This window comes from Mus musculus, chromosome 5, assembly GCF_000001635.26.
Source record: "Mus musculus strain C57BL/6J chromosome 5, GRCm38.p6 C57BL/6J".
Taxonomy (NCBI): Eukaryota; Metazoa; Chordata; class Mammalia; order Rodentia; family Muridae; genus Mus; species Mus musculus.
The window spans coordinates 35,229,198-35,246,736 of record NC_000071.6 but is presented as its reverse complement, the minus strand read 5'-3'; the positions used below and the strand labels follow the sequence as shown (position 1 = coordinate 35,246,736).

The following is a 17,539-nucleotide window of genomic DNA, read 5'->3' as shown; positions in this document are numbered from 1 at the left end:
CAAAGACCTCCATCCCACTTGCAGAGCCAGCCCTGGGGCTCACCTCAGTGGGTCACCTCAAAGGACGTCTCCTGCCACCACTAGCATGGCCAGAATCAAGAGGATTTGAAGTGTCCTGTCCTTCCCTGGGGGACACTTGTCAAGCTCTCTGTAGCCTGTGGCCATGGCGAGGGGCTGTTCTGAGTGAGCGAGGATGTGTGGGTTTTTGCAGATGCCTTTGGTTCTCTGTGTCTGTTTCCTTTCCTAAAAAGAATCCATCCCAGGGCAGCATCTCTTATACATCTCCTCCCTCTGACCCTCCTCAGCCTGGTCCAGGGTGACTGTCTTTCTACAACTGCTAAACAGAAGCTAAACTCCAGCATGCCAGCATGTGTGAAGATGCTGGGATGCTGACACTTTTAAAATAACGTTTCTAATTGGGCTTGTCGCTCACTTTTCCCCACTGTTTTCATAAATTGCATTTAATTGTTTTCAGGTTGATTCTTCAAAAATAAATTGTTACCTAGAATCTCTGGGGTGCCTGCCCACACAGCGTCGGGCAAGACATCCCAGGGGCCTGGGACGTTTATTTCTGCTGTGTGTGTGTCTTGACGTGGGCGCTCTGCTCATACCTCTGAGGGGGCTGGGAATTTCTTCTGAAGTCCAGAGCTTTCAGTGAATCATGAGTGGTGCCCAGCCTGTGGGTGACAGTGACAGGGGTGCCAGCAGCAGACAGTGACGGAAGCCCAGCATGGCTCTTGTTCTGTGCATTTCACCTGGTGCCTCTTCACTGTTCCTGAAGGGGTGACTATACCCCCTTCATCAAGAAGGAAATAAAAAAAAAACACTCTCTCCTCCTCCCCCATCGGGTCCCTTCCTCAGCACCTCAGCAGAGCCTTACCAGGTGCCTGGCTCCCCTGCAGGCAGTCAAGGAGGCGGTATCCATGGCAACAGGGCCACCCGCCTCCTGGGCAGGGCCATCTTCTTGCAGAAGCCTTCCTGGCACAGGTCCAGGGCACAGTGCGCCCTGTCCACTGCTCAGATCCTGGATGCAGCCCCAGGCACCCATGGGAGCCCCCACCCTTGGGGGCCGTGGGAGGAATTTTAAACTCCTCAAGTATTCTTCAAAAGCACCCATGTGGTTAGTTAAGCCTCCTAAGATAATTACAGTGAAGCAATTACTTCTTTAAAGACATTTGGGGGTGTTAAGATCCTGGCTCCTATTTTTCATGATAACAGTGAGTCCTTTTGTGCCTGGAACCTGGTGAGTCTGTTCCCCACAGGTGCTTCTGGGATAGGGGTGCATCACATTCTCCTTATGCAGGCATGAGCGGCTCCCTCCCCCATACCCCCCCCCCCGCCCCACCCCAGCAGACCTCCAGTAAAGCAATGGAAGAAAGAGTCAGCGGTTTCTGAATCCCAGGAGAGGACAGAACAAACAGCAAAGTAAAGTATTTTCATAGTGTTGGCCGCAGCTTCCCCAGCCAAGACTGGCTGGAAGGAGCAACTGTACCCTGGTCCATCTCCTGTCCATTCTCCAGGCCACATTGCCTCTGAGGTGGAACAGAAGGCTGAGGTGCAGGTCCCCAAGGGCTTGCCACCAAGCATTCCTATAACCCTCCCTTTCTCTCGCTCTCTCTTTCTCTCTCTCTCTCTCTCTCTCTCTCTCACACACACACACACACACACACACACACACACACACACGTCTCCTAAGGTATCTGCCAGAGTCCATACTCTAAAGGCAGCAATGGGGTCTGTGAGCATCCCTGAGCCCCGTGTCAGAAAGCCTGTGAGGGTGTACACTACACAGGGGGGTGTTTGGAGAACACAGTGAAGCTTTATGAAGGAGGTGGCAGAGCCTCAGACCACTTCTAAGCAACAACACCTTTTCCCCCCTGATGTGCACTGCCGTGATGCCGGCCCTGCAGGGTGGGTGATGGTGAAAATGACAGAATAGGGACTCTGAGCTCAAACACTCAGCTTCCTCTAGAGAGCTTAGAAGCTCTTGAGGCGCCCCACCCCCCATAAGCCACCTGACCTGCTGGGGTGGTCTACTGCACCTGAGAGGTGGGAGATGTGGTGTGAAGCTGAAGCGACCACTCAGCCTAAACCAGGCCCATCCTCTACCTGACTAACCATGCACTTCCACTCAGTTCCACAGACATCTTTCCTGCCCAGCCCTCACCCAACTCCCTACTAGTCTTCCATCCATTCTCCACTTGACTGAATTCCTCCCTGCTTCCCTGCCCAGACTCCACCTCTAGCCCTGTGTTTATCTTCCTTCCTCCACCTGGAAGGTAATCTCCTGCCTCTTTACTGTAGCTTCCTCTCTGGTTTGTTTTCTCAGCATCACCTCTGCCCCCTGGTGGGCAACACCCAACTTCCATCTGATCTGACGGCCAGAATGCTTTCTTCTCAGAACCCCCAGGGGCTTTAGCAGACCCTTTGTCTGACCCTCCATAACTTATCCATCCCCATTCCTGTCCCTACAGGCAGTGAGACCTATCCCTGTTGCTGATGAATGGCTATCCTTCACTCTAGGCTGGCCTCAGAGGGACATCGACAAACTCACTTACACTCCCCCAAGCATGAGCCCCTTCTCACTCCTGCCCTGGGAGAGCCTTCCACTAAATGTGCTTTCTTCATTTTCCTAGCAAGGCCCACATCATCGAAGCCTCAGTCTCCAGAAGATGTCACAATTGCCAGCTTGGGCTGGACCATTGCGCCATCTGTAGAGTCAGCAGTCCCATTCAGGTCCCCACCCAGGATGGGGACAGGGGTCCCAGCCTTCAGCTTCCCCCCCCACCCTGCCATGTCAATGTCTCTCCAGAGCTGGGGACTCACATCTACAAAGAGGATCAAAATTAATTCAGAAAGTGGACATGGGAACAATAGTTCCCACGAACTTTTGCCCAAAATGCTTCTTTCCCTGTCAGTTTCCCACTGATAAAATACTAGTGGAAAAGTCCAAAAATAGTTCACAACTTCTACATTACAAACCTTTCTGAATATCTTGTATTGTCCTGCTTCATCCCTCTAAGATATGACTCATCTCTATGTGCAGTGTGTTCATGCAGTATATGCTATCAGATTGATGATGTCCTGTGCTTTCATTGTTTGTGTCTAGTATGCCTTTCTTATGGCTCCAAGGTAAGACAAAGAAAATGTTGGAGGTTTTTCTACAGTAGAGTGTTGTAATGGTTCTGTCTTTATCATCAGTGTTACTCTCTTACTCTTTCTAATATATAAATTAAATCTCACCAAATGTATACAGACAGGGAGAATACGGCATATATAGGATTTGGTGCAATCTGTAGTTTCAGGTGCCCATGAGTTGGAACACATGCCCACTTGGGAAAGGGGGTGACTATGGTGAACACAAGGATAAATGGCACCCTAATAGCATTTGTTATCTAACAGCCCCATAGCTGTCAGCACTTAGTGGAAATTTTATGCCTTGGATGCAAAACCGTTCACTCACAAACCTAAACAGAAAAGGAATACATGGTTGCAAAATAAAAAATAAACAAATTAACTCCTTACTAGTCAGCATATTTCAAAATGAGAGGGTAGTTGTGGTGGTAGAACAGAGACAGGAAGAGGGGAAAAGGAGAACAGAGGAGGAATGCTGCCACCCACAATGTGAGAGATTTCTCACTTCAATTAACATAATCAAGTGAATCTTTCACAAACATGACCAGAGGGTCATTTCCCAGCTATTCTAAATTCTATCAAGTTGACAATGAACACTAACCACCACACACAACTATTTGCATTTTTACAAGTTGGAGTCTGATAAATAAGTTCTTCCTTTGAAGTTGCTTTCTTATTGTTTTAGTGCAAAGTACAAGACTTCTCATTAATTGTGCTAATCTCTTAAAGTGTATGCATATTTTATCCATGCCTTCCTTGTCTGCAACTTGAATTCCCATTCTTTTCCTCACCAAACTGCACATTGTTTTTCTTGTCTTACTGCTCAGTCTCCTGGGTTCTCTCCCTGTAGACCTCAGTAAAAGCACTAACCAGTAACCATGCTATTGTCTGAGTGCTTTTTTTTTCCTCTTAAGATCTTCTCCACCAAACAAATCAGCCCATTACTTTTGAGTTTGGCCTCACTCAAATTCCCAGACCACCTAAAGAATTCAACTTAGATTACTTGCCAGACTGAACCATGAATGGTCTCAAGTCTAATTCCTGAAAGAGTCCTCATTCTCTCCTGAAAGACTGTGAGTGGGGACTTCACTGTTCACATTTCTAGCAGAATTCCGGACTTTCACACTCTCATCAGACTGTCCCTTAAGCTCTGTTCACAGCATTTTCTTCCTTCTCTAGTCTACAGCTCCAAATTCTTATGCATTCATTTCACAAACCAGCTAGAAAGGTCTATAAATTATATGATCATGTTCACCACAGCAACAACCCCACTTCTGGTACCAATTCTCCACATCAATTACTTTTCTCATTGTCATGATCAAATCATGACTAGAGCAACCTAAGAAAGGAAGGGTTACTTTTGCTCATAGTTAAAAGGACACAATCCACAATAATGAGAAAGACACTGTAACAAAACCACCATTATTTCTGCAGTCAGGAAACAAAGAAAGGTGAATGCTAGTGTTCATGTAATTTTCTTATTTTTTCCATTTTTATTAGTACAGAACCTAAGCCCATGGGGGTGGTGCCATCCATTGGTCTTACCTCCTTTGTTGCATCTCTATGTAAATGCTCTTCCAGACATACCTGAAGCTGGGCCTTCTTGCCCCACTAATTAAAGACAAAGTCTATCATTGACTAAATAGCCTTCTGGGGCTCGGTGCAATATGGAGGACTCTCTTCATTATCAGGTCTTCCCCTTCTCTGACCTTGTCTGGGGAGTTCAAAAAAATCCCCCTATTCCTCTACCTGCAGAATGTCACATAGCCTTGGTTAAGATTACAGGTTAAACTTCCTTTCCCTGTCTCTTCCTGAACTCCACCCACAGAAGACCCCATTCAGCTAGCATTCCTGAAATTCCTGAAATGCTTCCCCATGGTAAGGATGCACTTCAGCATCTTCTGCCTTCAGCCAATGGCCTTTGCCCATCCTGGATGTTCCTATCCCCAGTCCCCATAACTATATAAGCCTTGAATCACACCAATAAAATTGAACTGTGTCCCCATAGCTGGTCCCAGTGTGTCTTCGTTACTGTTTGTACTCACGAGGCTTCTCAACCACCAGCCCATCACCTCTGCTCCCTCTGCTCTTGTGGAGTGATATCAGCTGATGATCTCGGGGGGGTGGGGGGGGGGGAGCAGGGAGGGAGGGTCACCGGCCTCATTAACTTCCTAATTTATCTTAATTCAACTAAGTTAACAATCAAAATCACCATCCCAGAAAGGCGGGAGGCATCAGCATGCTCAGACTCAAGGGTGCAGACATTCTCACATACTCTAGACACCTGCCATCTATCTCAGCAATTTGCTCCTCTTTCCAAACTACCATTTACTGCCTTGTAAAGGAAGGCTCCAATTTCTCAGATAAACAAGCTGCTTTTAACTGAGCTGCAGACTGAGGGTTATGTTTACTAAGTCGACGTGGGACTATTCCAGTACTTGCTTTTTTTTTTTTTTTTTTTTTTTTTATTCCTGGCACAGAAAAACAAACGCTTGCTAGCAGATCAGATCTTCTTTCTGCCCTTGAACTTCCCCATGCCCTCTGTCTGTTCTTATCCCCAGGCATCTGGGACAAAGCTTCCCCAAGTAGGGCTTGAGATGCTTCTCAGGCCACAGGGGAACTGCTCAAGGGAATGAAAGTCTGTGTCAGTGATGGAAAGAACTCTAAAACTGCAACACACACACACACACACATTCGCACACACACACACACATCAATGTAATTTTAAAAGAAAAATATATACATGTTGTAGAGAAAAATTAAAACAAACAAACAAACTGCCACCACCCAAAAGTACTGGCCACTGTAAATATCAACAAACCTCCAGCCTTTGCCACCAAGCAGGTCTCAGAGCTTCCCTATGATTTTCTTATGTGTGTGTGGTATGAGTTTGTATATGCATATGCATACACGCATATACATGCACAGGTGCGAACACATGTGGACACCAGAGACTGACTCTGGATGTCTTTCTCAGTTGCTTCCTGCATTATTTTTGAAGTAGGGTCTTTGCTAAAGCTAGAGCTCACCTGTCTACTTGGCCGGCCAGTGACACCCAGGAATCTGTCCAGCACTGGGATTCCAGATGCACCCAGTCATACCCAGCTATTTATATATTTTTCTATCTATCTATCTATCTATCTATCTATCTATCTATCTATCTATCTTTGTATGTGTAGATACACACACATACAACACCCCCATAGACACACCATGATGTACATGTAGAGGTCAGACATCTTTTGGAAATTGCTTCCCCTTCAACCTTGTTGAGACAGGATCGCTTGTTTCTGTTACACAGTATTCTCTAGGCTAGCCGGCCCACAAATTTCTGGATAATTCTTCTGTTTCACCTCCTGTCTTGAAACAGGACTGCTGGTGTTACAGATGTGTGCCAGGAATTGAATCCAGGTCATCAGGCTGGCATGGCAAGTACTTTGACCCACTGAGCCATCCTCCTGGCTAACACTATGCTTCATACATGAGTACTGCAGCTCAGATTCAGGTCTCCAGGCCTGCACAGTAAGTCCTTTCCTAACTGAGCCAGCCACCGCAACCCCACTACAAACGCTTTAACTTGAATGAAATGCCTGTCAGGAAGGATCTGAACTAGAGGTGATTCCAGGGATCATAGACCAAGAAAGAGAGCCTGCCCAGGTGAGGCTGTGAAGGAGGAGAGGAGAATTGTGACAGAGATAGAACTCTCAGACGGAGTCAGGGAGCGCAGGGGCAAGGGGTGAAGACAGACACAGAGTACATGGCCGTAAGGCTCCCATGTGGCACAGCGAATGACACTTTCAGAATGGTCCCCACCTCTCACAGTTCCCTTGCTGGAAGGGATAAGTGCCAAGGAAGGTATGTGCCCTCCTGAGGTTCACCCTAGCCCAGCTGCCTAGTCCTGAGGTACAGGGATTTTTGTCCACTCACAACAGATATAACACGGAGCCTTGGTTGGGAATATCTGAGGACTGTGTCCCCGTAGGGCATCAGTGATTCTCCACTGGGGGGGTGGGCCTTGCTAGGGTGAGGGAGTGAGCCGCAGAGAGCAGGAATGACCAATGATCACCAAAGCAGTGTCTCCACAAGAAGATGGCTGGGACAAGCAGTCCGTGGTGACCATCTCTGTGCATGATACAAAGAAGAGGACATTCACAGGGTCCCCAAGGATGAGTGGGACCAGAAGGAGGGGGATGAATACGGAGGCACAAGAAGGTGACCGCTTAACCAGAGTGAGACACAGTGGAGACTCAACTCAAGCATATTGGTGCTTTGACTAACATTGAGCAGCAATTAGTGAGGCTTCCCTATGTGGCGAGGTGGGAGGAGTTGGTGGTAGGGTCTGTAAGAGGTCAAGGTCTGGGATGTTAAACATTGAAGTCTAAACATGGCTGCTTAGATACATGAAGGAAAATCTAAACAAATAACCCCAGACTAAACCAAGATTGGAGGAGGTGGCTTCAGTCAGTACTGGTCAATCAGGGAGGGCAGGGGAAACTGTAGCTACTGGAAGGGTTTATATACTGTGTGTGTTGTTTCAATAAAACAGAAACTCACAGTGTCCAAGGGAGTCTGCTGAGGGGGCATGGTTGGAATACCTTCCTGTAGTGACATGGCTTCCACATCTATGTGGACCTGGCGTGATCCAGAAGGCCAAGTCCTTCCCTGAGACTCTGTCCAGCCAACCCTCTGCAGGAGGCCAATGCTCTCCACCCCACTTCAGCCAATCTGTCCTCAGTAAGAGCTGACAACCTGTGACTTGCAAATTATGACCCAGGTGTCTCCTCAGTTCCTGACAGCCATATGGGACCTACTGAGAGAATCAGGGAATCGTGGTGGGTAAGCAGATGGAGCCAAGACCCTGTCTGGGCAGAAGATGGACTTGACCAGGGCTACAGTTAGGAGCCAGCCAAGCTAGGCTGGTGAACATCTGAGGCCTTCTGGCCAGGAGGAAGGGATCCAGGTCTTGGGGCATTTGTTAATTGACTCCAGCATCTGGACTTTGAAGTCCTCTCACCCTTCCTGTGATCATTCCCGAATTGGAGATAGGAAAGCTATTGTATAAATTGCTTTTCAGAGCGTTCCAGAACTTCCTCTTGGTCTCTTCCTCAGGGAAAGAGAACCTCTGACTCAGGGACCTGTGGAGCTGCTATCATGGGACAGGGGCTACCTCCCTGGGGATGCTGAAGCCTGAAATAGCCCTCCCAAGCCCCTGGTTAACATCCAATCAGTGAGCTGGGCCCTCGAGCTGCTCACCCCGCTGTATGAGTGCAGGGTCAATGGGGAAGTGAAGGCTGGTGCAGAAGGGGGTTCTGAGTGGGGAGATGAGAGACTGGCCCCAAGGGCACAACACTGTGATGGAGCCTGTGACATCCTATTCTGTCCTGTGGTCTGGGGAATCAAGAAAGTGGTAGAGCATCAGACTGCAGGCAGGACAGATGTTCCGGCTGACAGGTCTGTGGAGAGACGGTTCCTTCTCTGTCTCTTTGTCCTGCCCAGGTTCTTGATCATTTAATAGGATGACTCCCCTGTTTGACTTACTGAGTCCAAAAATTGAGAGCTGTTTTCCCCAGGCATGCCTTCACTGACACGCAAGAGATGATGTTTAACCAGCTGCTGAGTCTGAGCAAAGGTCAACCATTGCTGGCATGGTCCTTGCAGGGGCCCCAGGGCCTCTAAGCCGCAGTTCAGGCTGATGCTTTGCCTGCATCCTTGCTTCACCTGGGAAGCTCACTCCACTTTCAAGATGGCTTTGGCAGGAAGCCATTTCTAAGTGCTATAATGTGACCAATGCTCTGCGGCTTCCCAACTCAGGTCCCCTGGTTCAGAGCAGCAGCTGGGCAAAGCAGTCAGCAGGACACATGTCTGGAAAATAAACTCCATTCTGGAGTGTGACTCTCTGGCCATTTTCACCATCATAGTCCAGGCCTGCTGCTTGTAGGTCCTGACCCATCAGACGTGGATGAGCCTGGCTGAAGGAAGAAAAGTGTGAGGCCCAGGTCTTCCCTGTTGCCTGCCCTGAAAAGACCTACCAGGAAATGGGAGCTAAGCAGGGAACCTAGAACAACCTTGCTAGGCACCAGGCTCTCAACCTGCAGACCTAACTTTTCAGGTTTCTCCCACTACATAATGTGTGTGTATGTGAGTGTGTGTGTGTGTGTGTGTGTGTGTGTGTGTGTGTGTGTGTGTGTGTGTGTGTGTGTGCGCGCGCTGTGTAGGTGCATAGCACCACGTACCACTGATACAGACAGTAACCATCAAAGCTGGGCCAGTGAGGCTGGTCCAAGACGACAGAGAATCCTACCAGGGATGTCTTGATGTACTCTGAGCTGTCTTGAGGAGATCACCTGACCCCAATTGCTCATTATCTTAGTTATTGATCATGGGCCAAGAGCAGAGGCCACAGTGGCAACAAATGTAGAGCATTGTGCAGCAACTTGCTCAGTACTCTGCCCTGGCAGAGAGGAACAGAGTGAGCTGGGATAGAGCTGCGACCCTGATGTACAGGAAAGGCCACTCCCCAGAGCTAACTCAACGGTGCAGGTTAATGGCAGGGCAGCTGAGCTAGAGACATTGAGCAGAAATTAACCTGCAGGAGCTACCTGTCTGCTGGACCCTAGGCCACTCTGCTCCATCCCAGTTTTGCCACTGCCAGCCAACAAGCTTGGCCTGGGGATGATGACAGTATGCAATATGGGTCCAGTGTGCAGGACAACTCAAGCCTCTAGGATGGTGGCCTGTGCCTGCTGTCCAGGGAGATATGGGTGCCACAGATGCAAAACGAGGAGGAGGAAGCATTTCTATCTCAGTCTGGCATAGCTTGCCTGACTGGAGCAGTTCACAAGGACAGTGGTGGCACAATGAGGCCTCACTTATACTGGCCTAGTCTATGCTGGATTTCCTCTCTCTAACTGCCTTGAGATTACACCCAAATGTCTCACTAGTACTTAATCCTTGTCTTGGGTTCTGCTTTCTGGAGAGTTCATCTTAGGTGAGTATTGAGGGTAAGGCCAGTTCAAAGGAAGAAGTCACACAGAGCTCTACACAGGACAGGATGGCACTGGCACTACACTGGCCATCTATGGTCAAAACCCAGCTCACTGTGGAGATGCCAGGACTTGCTGGGTGTGTCAAATTCTGAAGTGACACAGAGGCTACCACAGCTCAGGGTAGCTGGGTGTCAGGAGGCACTGCCCCAGCAGCACAGCCCATGGGACTATCATAGCCCCAGCTGACTTCTGCTCCACAGCTCCTAGAACAAGAGCCACTGTGAGAAGGCACCCGGGACCAAGGACAAGAATCCCAAAGTCAAGACAGGATGTCCATGTCACCTCTCCCCACTTCCGGTGAGTCTCTGTGCAGTTCAGACGCTTGTCCATTTGTTTCTGATTTGCTGAGTAGTGTGTACTGTCCAGACTGCCCGGGGCCCTCCTTACCTCTTCCTCTTTGTTTCTTGGCTTCCTTTGCTCCAAGTCAGGAAACCATGTTTTTATTTCTTTTTAAACAAGGCCAGTGAACTGGAAAGCCTGGAGTTCAAGTTCAGGTCAAAACAGCTAACATATCCAGCTGTGGGTGCAAGGTGGGCTCACAGCTCCAGACAAGTTATTCTAACCCCTCAAACAGGGACATACCCATCCTCTCACATAGACATGCATGTATACACACTGGACAAGCACACATGTACATGTACACACACTGTAAACATTTGCACATACACACTTGAGGATGCATGTATACATACTTCACACATCCAGACTTATGTGCATACACACATATGAGTGAGTACACACACTATACATGCTCACCTACACAGACTTATGTGTACACACACCACACACAGTCACATATATATGCACACACATATTACACATATGTGAGTGTATACACACACACACACGCGCGCGCGCACATACACACACAAAGAGGAAGAAGTGCTGAACAGGACCAGTTGCCTGTTCCCTATTGCATAGAAGGAAGAAGCAGAAGCAAGTAGTGGCCTGGGAGAAAGTGTGGCTGATCCTGTGGTCTACTGTGGCTCTGGGTCTCTCAGCACCAAGGAAGCAGCAGTTGCTGCTATTTGCTGTCTGTCCTGTGCAGAGGGAGTCAAGGAGGAAAACTCTAGTTCCTATCCTGGGCCATGGAGACTCTCTGGGTTTAGAAGTCTATGTAGAAATGTGTAGGCTTCTTGAGATGGAGAATGCACACTGCTGGAGGACACAGTAGAGGGGTAGTGTGTTATGGGCAGAGAGCTGACCCCAGCCCAGGCTCTTCCAAGAAGGTGGCCCAGGTTGTCCTCTCTGCAGTCACCAGCCCAGGTAGTGGATGGGAAGCAAGGGCTCACTCTCAACCACAAATATGACCATGAAATCCCAGAAACAAAGTGCAGAACTCATAGCATGGCCTCCAGGACATATTGATGGGAATATGTGCTCAAACTTGCTGGGAACCTTGACCCCAAGGTCCTACAAAAGCAGTCACAGCATTTGCTGTCATTGCTCAAAACTGGGTTGGGGGCATCTCAGATGATATCTCACAAAGGCTGTGAAAGGAAGAGGTCTAAATGTATCAGAATTGCCCTTTGCCAGTCATCCATCCATCTACCCATACCAATCCATTCATCTGCCTACCCACCTAGTCATCTGTCCATCTAGCCACTCATCTACCTGTCTATCCACCCAACTGTTCATCACTCATTTACCTGGCCATCCATCCATCTGTCTACTCATCTGCCTATCCATTCATCCATCTAACTACCCATTCAACTATTTATTCATCAATATAACTATCCATTCAACTATCCATCCATCTAACTACCCATTCAACTCTCCATTCATTCACCAACCTACCCAGTTATCTACATGCCTATCCACCTAACTATTCATCCATTCATCTACCTGATCATCTGTCCATCTACCTACTTATCTGCCTATCTATTCATCCATCTGTGTAGTCATCCATCTAAGTATCCATTCAACTATTCATTCATTCATTCACTCACTGACCTATCCAGCCATCCACTTGTCTGTTCACTCAACTACCCATCAACCACTCATCTTCTCATTCATCCACCTACTCTTCTATCTACTCATGATCCTATCCATTATCCATCTGCTTACTTAACCATCCATCTATTTATTTACCTGTTCATCTGTCTATCTATCCAATTATCTTCCTGTCCACCCTCCCATCTATCTATTCCCCCAACCACTCCCATTAACTCATCCATCCACCCAGTCATTTATCCACTGCTCTGTCAATGAACACACAGGTCCAGGAGCCCTACTATGGTCTTGGTCCTGCCACACTCTGAGGAAACACTTTCTGATCTATCCCAAGCATCTGGCCACAGACTGAGAAGGAATGAGCCACAGCTTGAAAACAAAAACAAACAAACAAACAAACAAACAAACAAAACAAAAACAAAACAACAACAACAACAACAACAAAAAACAGTGCATGACCAAGAGGACCGGTAGGTGAGGACAGCCTGGCCAGGAACACAGGTGGGGCTCTCCACTCTCCTTCGTCACTTTGTTCTGTCCTTTTTATTGACAGAACACACAGTGCTCAGGCCTTGAAGGGCCAGGCTGTGCCTACGTGTGACTGCAGGTGGCCCGTTTGTCTGTGAGAAAGCTACTCCTCTCCATGGCTAGTTGCACAGTGCACACCCTGGGAGTGCATGTGGGGAAGACAAAGCCAGCCTGCACCGAAGCACTTCTCCAAATTTCATTTCCTTTATTCTTTTCTCAAGTGACAAATCCCTAAGGCGTGGCAGCAGATCTTCCAGGGAGACCTTGGAAGAATGTTCCCACTGGAAACCTAGAACTCACCCAAGGCTGACCAAGGCCACAGCCTCTCCTGAGGACTAAATGTCTGCTGCCCCTCTCTCAGAATGCAGAAGTACGCTCACAAAAACTAGGATCCCAGGAAGATCTAGAACCGGCATGGCCAGCCTGAAGTTGCAGCCAAGGACCTCGCTTTGGGCACGCTGGACAGTGCAGAGACAAGCCAAAAGGCTCAATGAATGGCGCTAGACATGTATCCACTCTAAGCCAGAGGCCAAGTCAAAATGGGTAGCCAGCATCTGGCCCCAGGGAACCAACAGGCAGGATCTGTTTCAGTCCAGATCACCCCTGGCCAGGACGCCAGAGTCCTCCCTGTGCTCCCTCAGACACTTTGGGAGTGAACTGTTGCCTGATCTCCTGGCACCTCCTCCCACTCCTCCATCAGGCACTGAGCAAGCACATTCCAGAGAGAGGAGAGGACGTGGGGTGACCTGAGCATTCCTGCACTGCCCCTTGGAAGGCTCTGAGAGCTCAGAGTCAGATTCTCTGGACCAGTTAGGAACTGAGCTAGGATGGGTAGAGTGGCCTTGTCTTGAAAGACTGAAGATGGCAAAAGCCCCAGGAGATAGCGGCAGGTCCCTGTGTCCAGTGGATTACTCTGCATCTGTAGATTTCTCGGCCTCGTGGTATCAGTTCAAGACTGGTTTTGGGTCCCTGGGTGCTCAGTATGAACAGGAACTTCTAGAAGCAAGGGTGGCTCTGATCCCCGAGGCTTCTGAGTGGCAAGTAGGGCTGATGAAGGATTGTGATCTCCAGAGACAGCCTGTGAGAGAGCCAGTGACCACTGGAGCAAAACCTACAGGGCTTGCCAGCTTCTGAGTAGAGGTCTGAGCTCTCTCCAGTAGCCACAATGAAGCCCAGAAGCAGCTAACACTGGGTTCCTTTACCCAGGAGTCACCGCTGGGTATAACATTTCCAGAAGATGCCGGATTAGAGGCTGACCCTGCTTATCCACTCCCCGACCTAGACAACCCTCTGGGGCCCAGCTGACTGACCCCCACCTTCATTTCTCCTAATTGGCCCATCTAGCACCGACACTGGGGTGGTCTCTGTTTCCTGACACTCTCAAACCTCCACTGCTTAGACAAAGAAACAAAGAGCATAACAAAATGGCTCCTTGGCGGATGCTGGAAAATGGCTTGCTTGCCACCTCTGATCACAAGGGGCAGCTGTGATGGCAGGAAGTTCAAACTTTGATAGAAGAATGGGAAAGACTCAGGATCACAGGCATGGCAAGAAATTCAAATAAATAGCGAATGCAGAGCCTGAAGCAAATATTGTGTGTTGACATTCCATAGGATAAAGGCTAGCCCAGGGCATGGAGGGGTGGGAGTGATGCCAAGCAAGATGCTAAGCCACTCATGGCCTGCACTGATGCCATACGGTGTAAGCAGGAGAAAAGTAGAATGGTCACACTCTGCATATGGGTAGGGCATTGCTTGGCCTGCACTCAGTTCCTATTATCTGAGCATGGATGTCATGCCCTCAGCTGAAGGGCTGCCTGCTGCAAGTGAGATGGCTAACAAGAGAAAAAAATGGTCCCTCAAGGTTGCCAAAAGTGGCCCCAAGCACACTGTGCAAACTGTAGCCTCAAAGGCTTAGCATGTAAGAGCTGGGCATCCTCAGAGGAGCGGCCCTTCCTCTCTGAGCTCGCTGTAAAATGGGCACCATAGAACCTTCCTGCAGGGTGGACTCCTTGCTTCCCAAGGCTGCTGTAACTAGTTGTTTAAGCCAGGCAGCCTGAGACAGCATCCTTTCTCCCATAGCTCTGGAGCCAGAACCTGGAATAGGACAGACTCCCTCCCCAGCCTCAGGAGAGAGGTTTTTCCCTGGCTTCTCCCTCTCCTGGAACTCCAGCTGCCCCCAGCCTATGGCCGTAGCACTCCAAGAGCTGCCTCAGTTTCCACAAACCCCTCTATGTCTTCACGTCTCTGTAAAGACATGTGTTTTGGATTTGGAGCCACTTGGGCAGCCCAGGAACACTGTGTCCAGAGACTCAGCATCATCCCATCTACAGGGACATCTTTCTAAGTTCACACATTGGCATTCTGGGATCAGAACAGGCACAATCCTTGGTCCATGACAGGCAATGAAGGCGGCCAGCAGTGTGAGCACTTTGCCTTGGGACTGTGTGCCAGCCTCACGGGGCTGCAGCTTCCTCACTCCTACAGTCAAAAGACCCGGGGAGTCCATCTCATTTCAAGGTGTGAGTCCCCTCAGCACTGTAGTGTGAGCCACGGGATCAGGTCACACTTCCTGGCCTTGCTGTCTCAAGTTCCACAGTGAGAAAAACTCAGGAACCCAGGGTGGCTCGGAAGCCTTGCCCAAGTGCCAATGCTAGCGTTCCCTCAGAGCTGCTGTGGCCAAGAGGCCAGTCTTCTGGAGTACGTCCCCATCCAACATCATGTCTCCTAGAACTCAGGACGGTGGTCTGTGGAGAACCGTAGAGGAGGAGAAACCCAAAGGTGTCAAGCATTGAGTCTGTACAGGACACCACACACGATGGATGGGCCCAGACCTCCCTTTCCCTGAGCTCTGTGCCTACAAGCACTTACCTGTGCCCCTGAGGCCTGTGCCCACCCACACCTACCCATGCCCCCTGAGCACGCCCACACCCACCTGGTCCTACTCCTTGGTGCTCTCTCCTTGCGTCCTGGGTCTTCTCACTGGCATCTAGCTGAGGTTTGCTCTGTAGGAAACAAATTATGGAGAGAATGGTGTTTCCTTTGCACCCTGAAGCAGTCTTCTATTTGAGGGCTTTCCCACCTGCCTCTGCTAGCACCAACCTATCTAATGCCTGACTATACCTGTCCCCTTGACAGACTGGGTTTTCTTAAGTCATCTATTGGGTTTTCCTAATTGCATTAGGTCAGATTTACGGTTCTCACAAACACAAAACTGGAGGCATCCAGGCCAGTTGCTGTCTGCTAGATTCTGAGTGAGCCAGGCATTTGTCTTCTAAGGGCAGTGGTGGTGATTGTAGAGGAAGGGACCACCCAGAGCGCCTCCTCTCAATACTGGCTGCAGGACTATTAACTAGCTCCCTGCCCCTAGTTACTATGCAATGTGACAGATAACACCGTCTCCCCTCTTCCCGAGTTGAGGAGAGAAGACTTGGAAAGGTTAAGCCACATGCCCAACGTTATACAGTTTAGAAGCAGCAGGTCAGAGGTTGTAATCCAGTCTGTCTGAAGGTAAGGCCTCTTGTCTTTACTTTGTGGAGAGTTCTGTCTCCAGTGCGTTTGGGGGAAATCAGGGCTGCAGACAGCTCTGAAGCATCTTGGGAATTAACAGAAAGTTCTGAAACTAGGTTAGGAAATAATAATTAGATACCTCCTGGGGTGGGGGACTAGGCTGAATAAAAATTCAGGTCAGGACGCCTGGGGATGCTTGTCTCTTCCCCTAAGATAAACACAGCCTGGGAGTGATACTGGATCCCCATCAACACAACAGCCAGCTGCCCTGGGTGTCTCGGCTGTGGAGTCCTAACCAGAAAAATCTGTTTCTCCCCCCTCCCTGGGTCCCCTTCTATGCTGCAGACCTGGTGTGACCACAGAGCAGCCTGTCTCTGCCACTTTGCCAGGCCTGACAGGTTCCCAGCCCACCAGCCAGCTAGCTAACACAGTCCACTAGAGGACCCCTTATCTTATCTCTTCTTTCCCTAAAGTGCGGCTCCCTGATCACACCGTGATAGGCTGGCCAAGCCACACAACTGAAGTGGCCATGACCACATAGCATTACTGTGTCACCCTCAGGGCCTTCCTTACATAACACATGGGTCAGAGAGAAGCCCCAGGACTAGATGGCCACAGCTTATGCATGTCAGGACACTCCTGTGGAGCCCTCCAGACTCATTCCACTATGGATCCAGAAGCACTTATGGTTGTGAGCACCTCCCCATAGCTGACTGCAGTACCGGAGCCCTGACTGGCATCCACACCTCTAGATCCTGACCTTGATCACATGACGTCAGCTGGTCCTGTGACATCTTTACTCACAGCAAGACAAGCATCACAGAGGTCACCTATGTAAGGACTGGTCACCTGCAAACAGTGAGTGCCCGGGGCATAGGCAGGTCTTGGATGAGAGCAGGTGGATACTCAGGAGTTCACACATGGGTGAATGGGATTCAAATTAGACTGTAGGAGGGTGGGCGAGCAGGGGGGTGGGTTAGCAGGGAGGTGGGAGAACAGATGGCTACATGGATGGTTTGTGTGCAGGTTTTTCTGTGGCTTTTGAAAATCTATTTATTTTGTAATTCTAATGGTCAAACCTAGGACCTCATATATGATAGGCAAGCTTTCTAACACTGATCTATACCCTCCAGCCCAGTATAACAGTTTTTAAAACTTTGATTTCCTATGAATTTCATATCGTGCACCTTATCTCCTGTCCCTTCATATTCACCTTCTGCCCTTGCAACCTCCCCCATAAAAGAAAAGAAAATAAGATATAATAATAATAATAAATCTCATTATGGAAGCTGTAGCATGTCACAGTGTGTCGTACAGTGTACCCTTTGGTCCATACATCTTTACTTGCAATGAGTCCTGAGGCCTCTG

General features: G+C 49.1%; 1 long non-coding RNA gene across 1 annotated transcript in view; it reads right to left on the bottom strand.

Moving 5' to 3' along the window:
• Nucleotides 1-16,907, bottom strand: part of Gm40281 — a 36,391-nt gene extending 19,484 nt beyond the window's left edge. Inside the window, exons 1-2 of the long non-coding RNA XR_868342.2 lie at nt 16,745-16,907; nt 15,597-15,666 (exon numbers count right to left, since the gene is read on the bottom strand). This is a non-coding gene — a long non-coding RNA (predicted gene, 40281). The remainder of the gene's footprint in view (nt 1-15,596; nt 15,667-16,744) is intronic.
• Between the last annotated feature and the right edge of the window lie 632 nt (nt 16,908-17,539).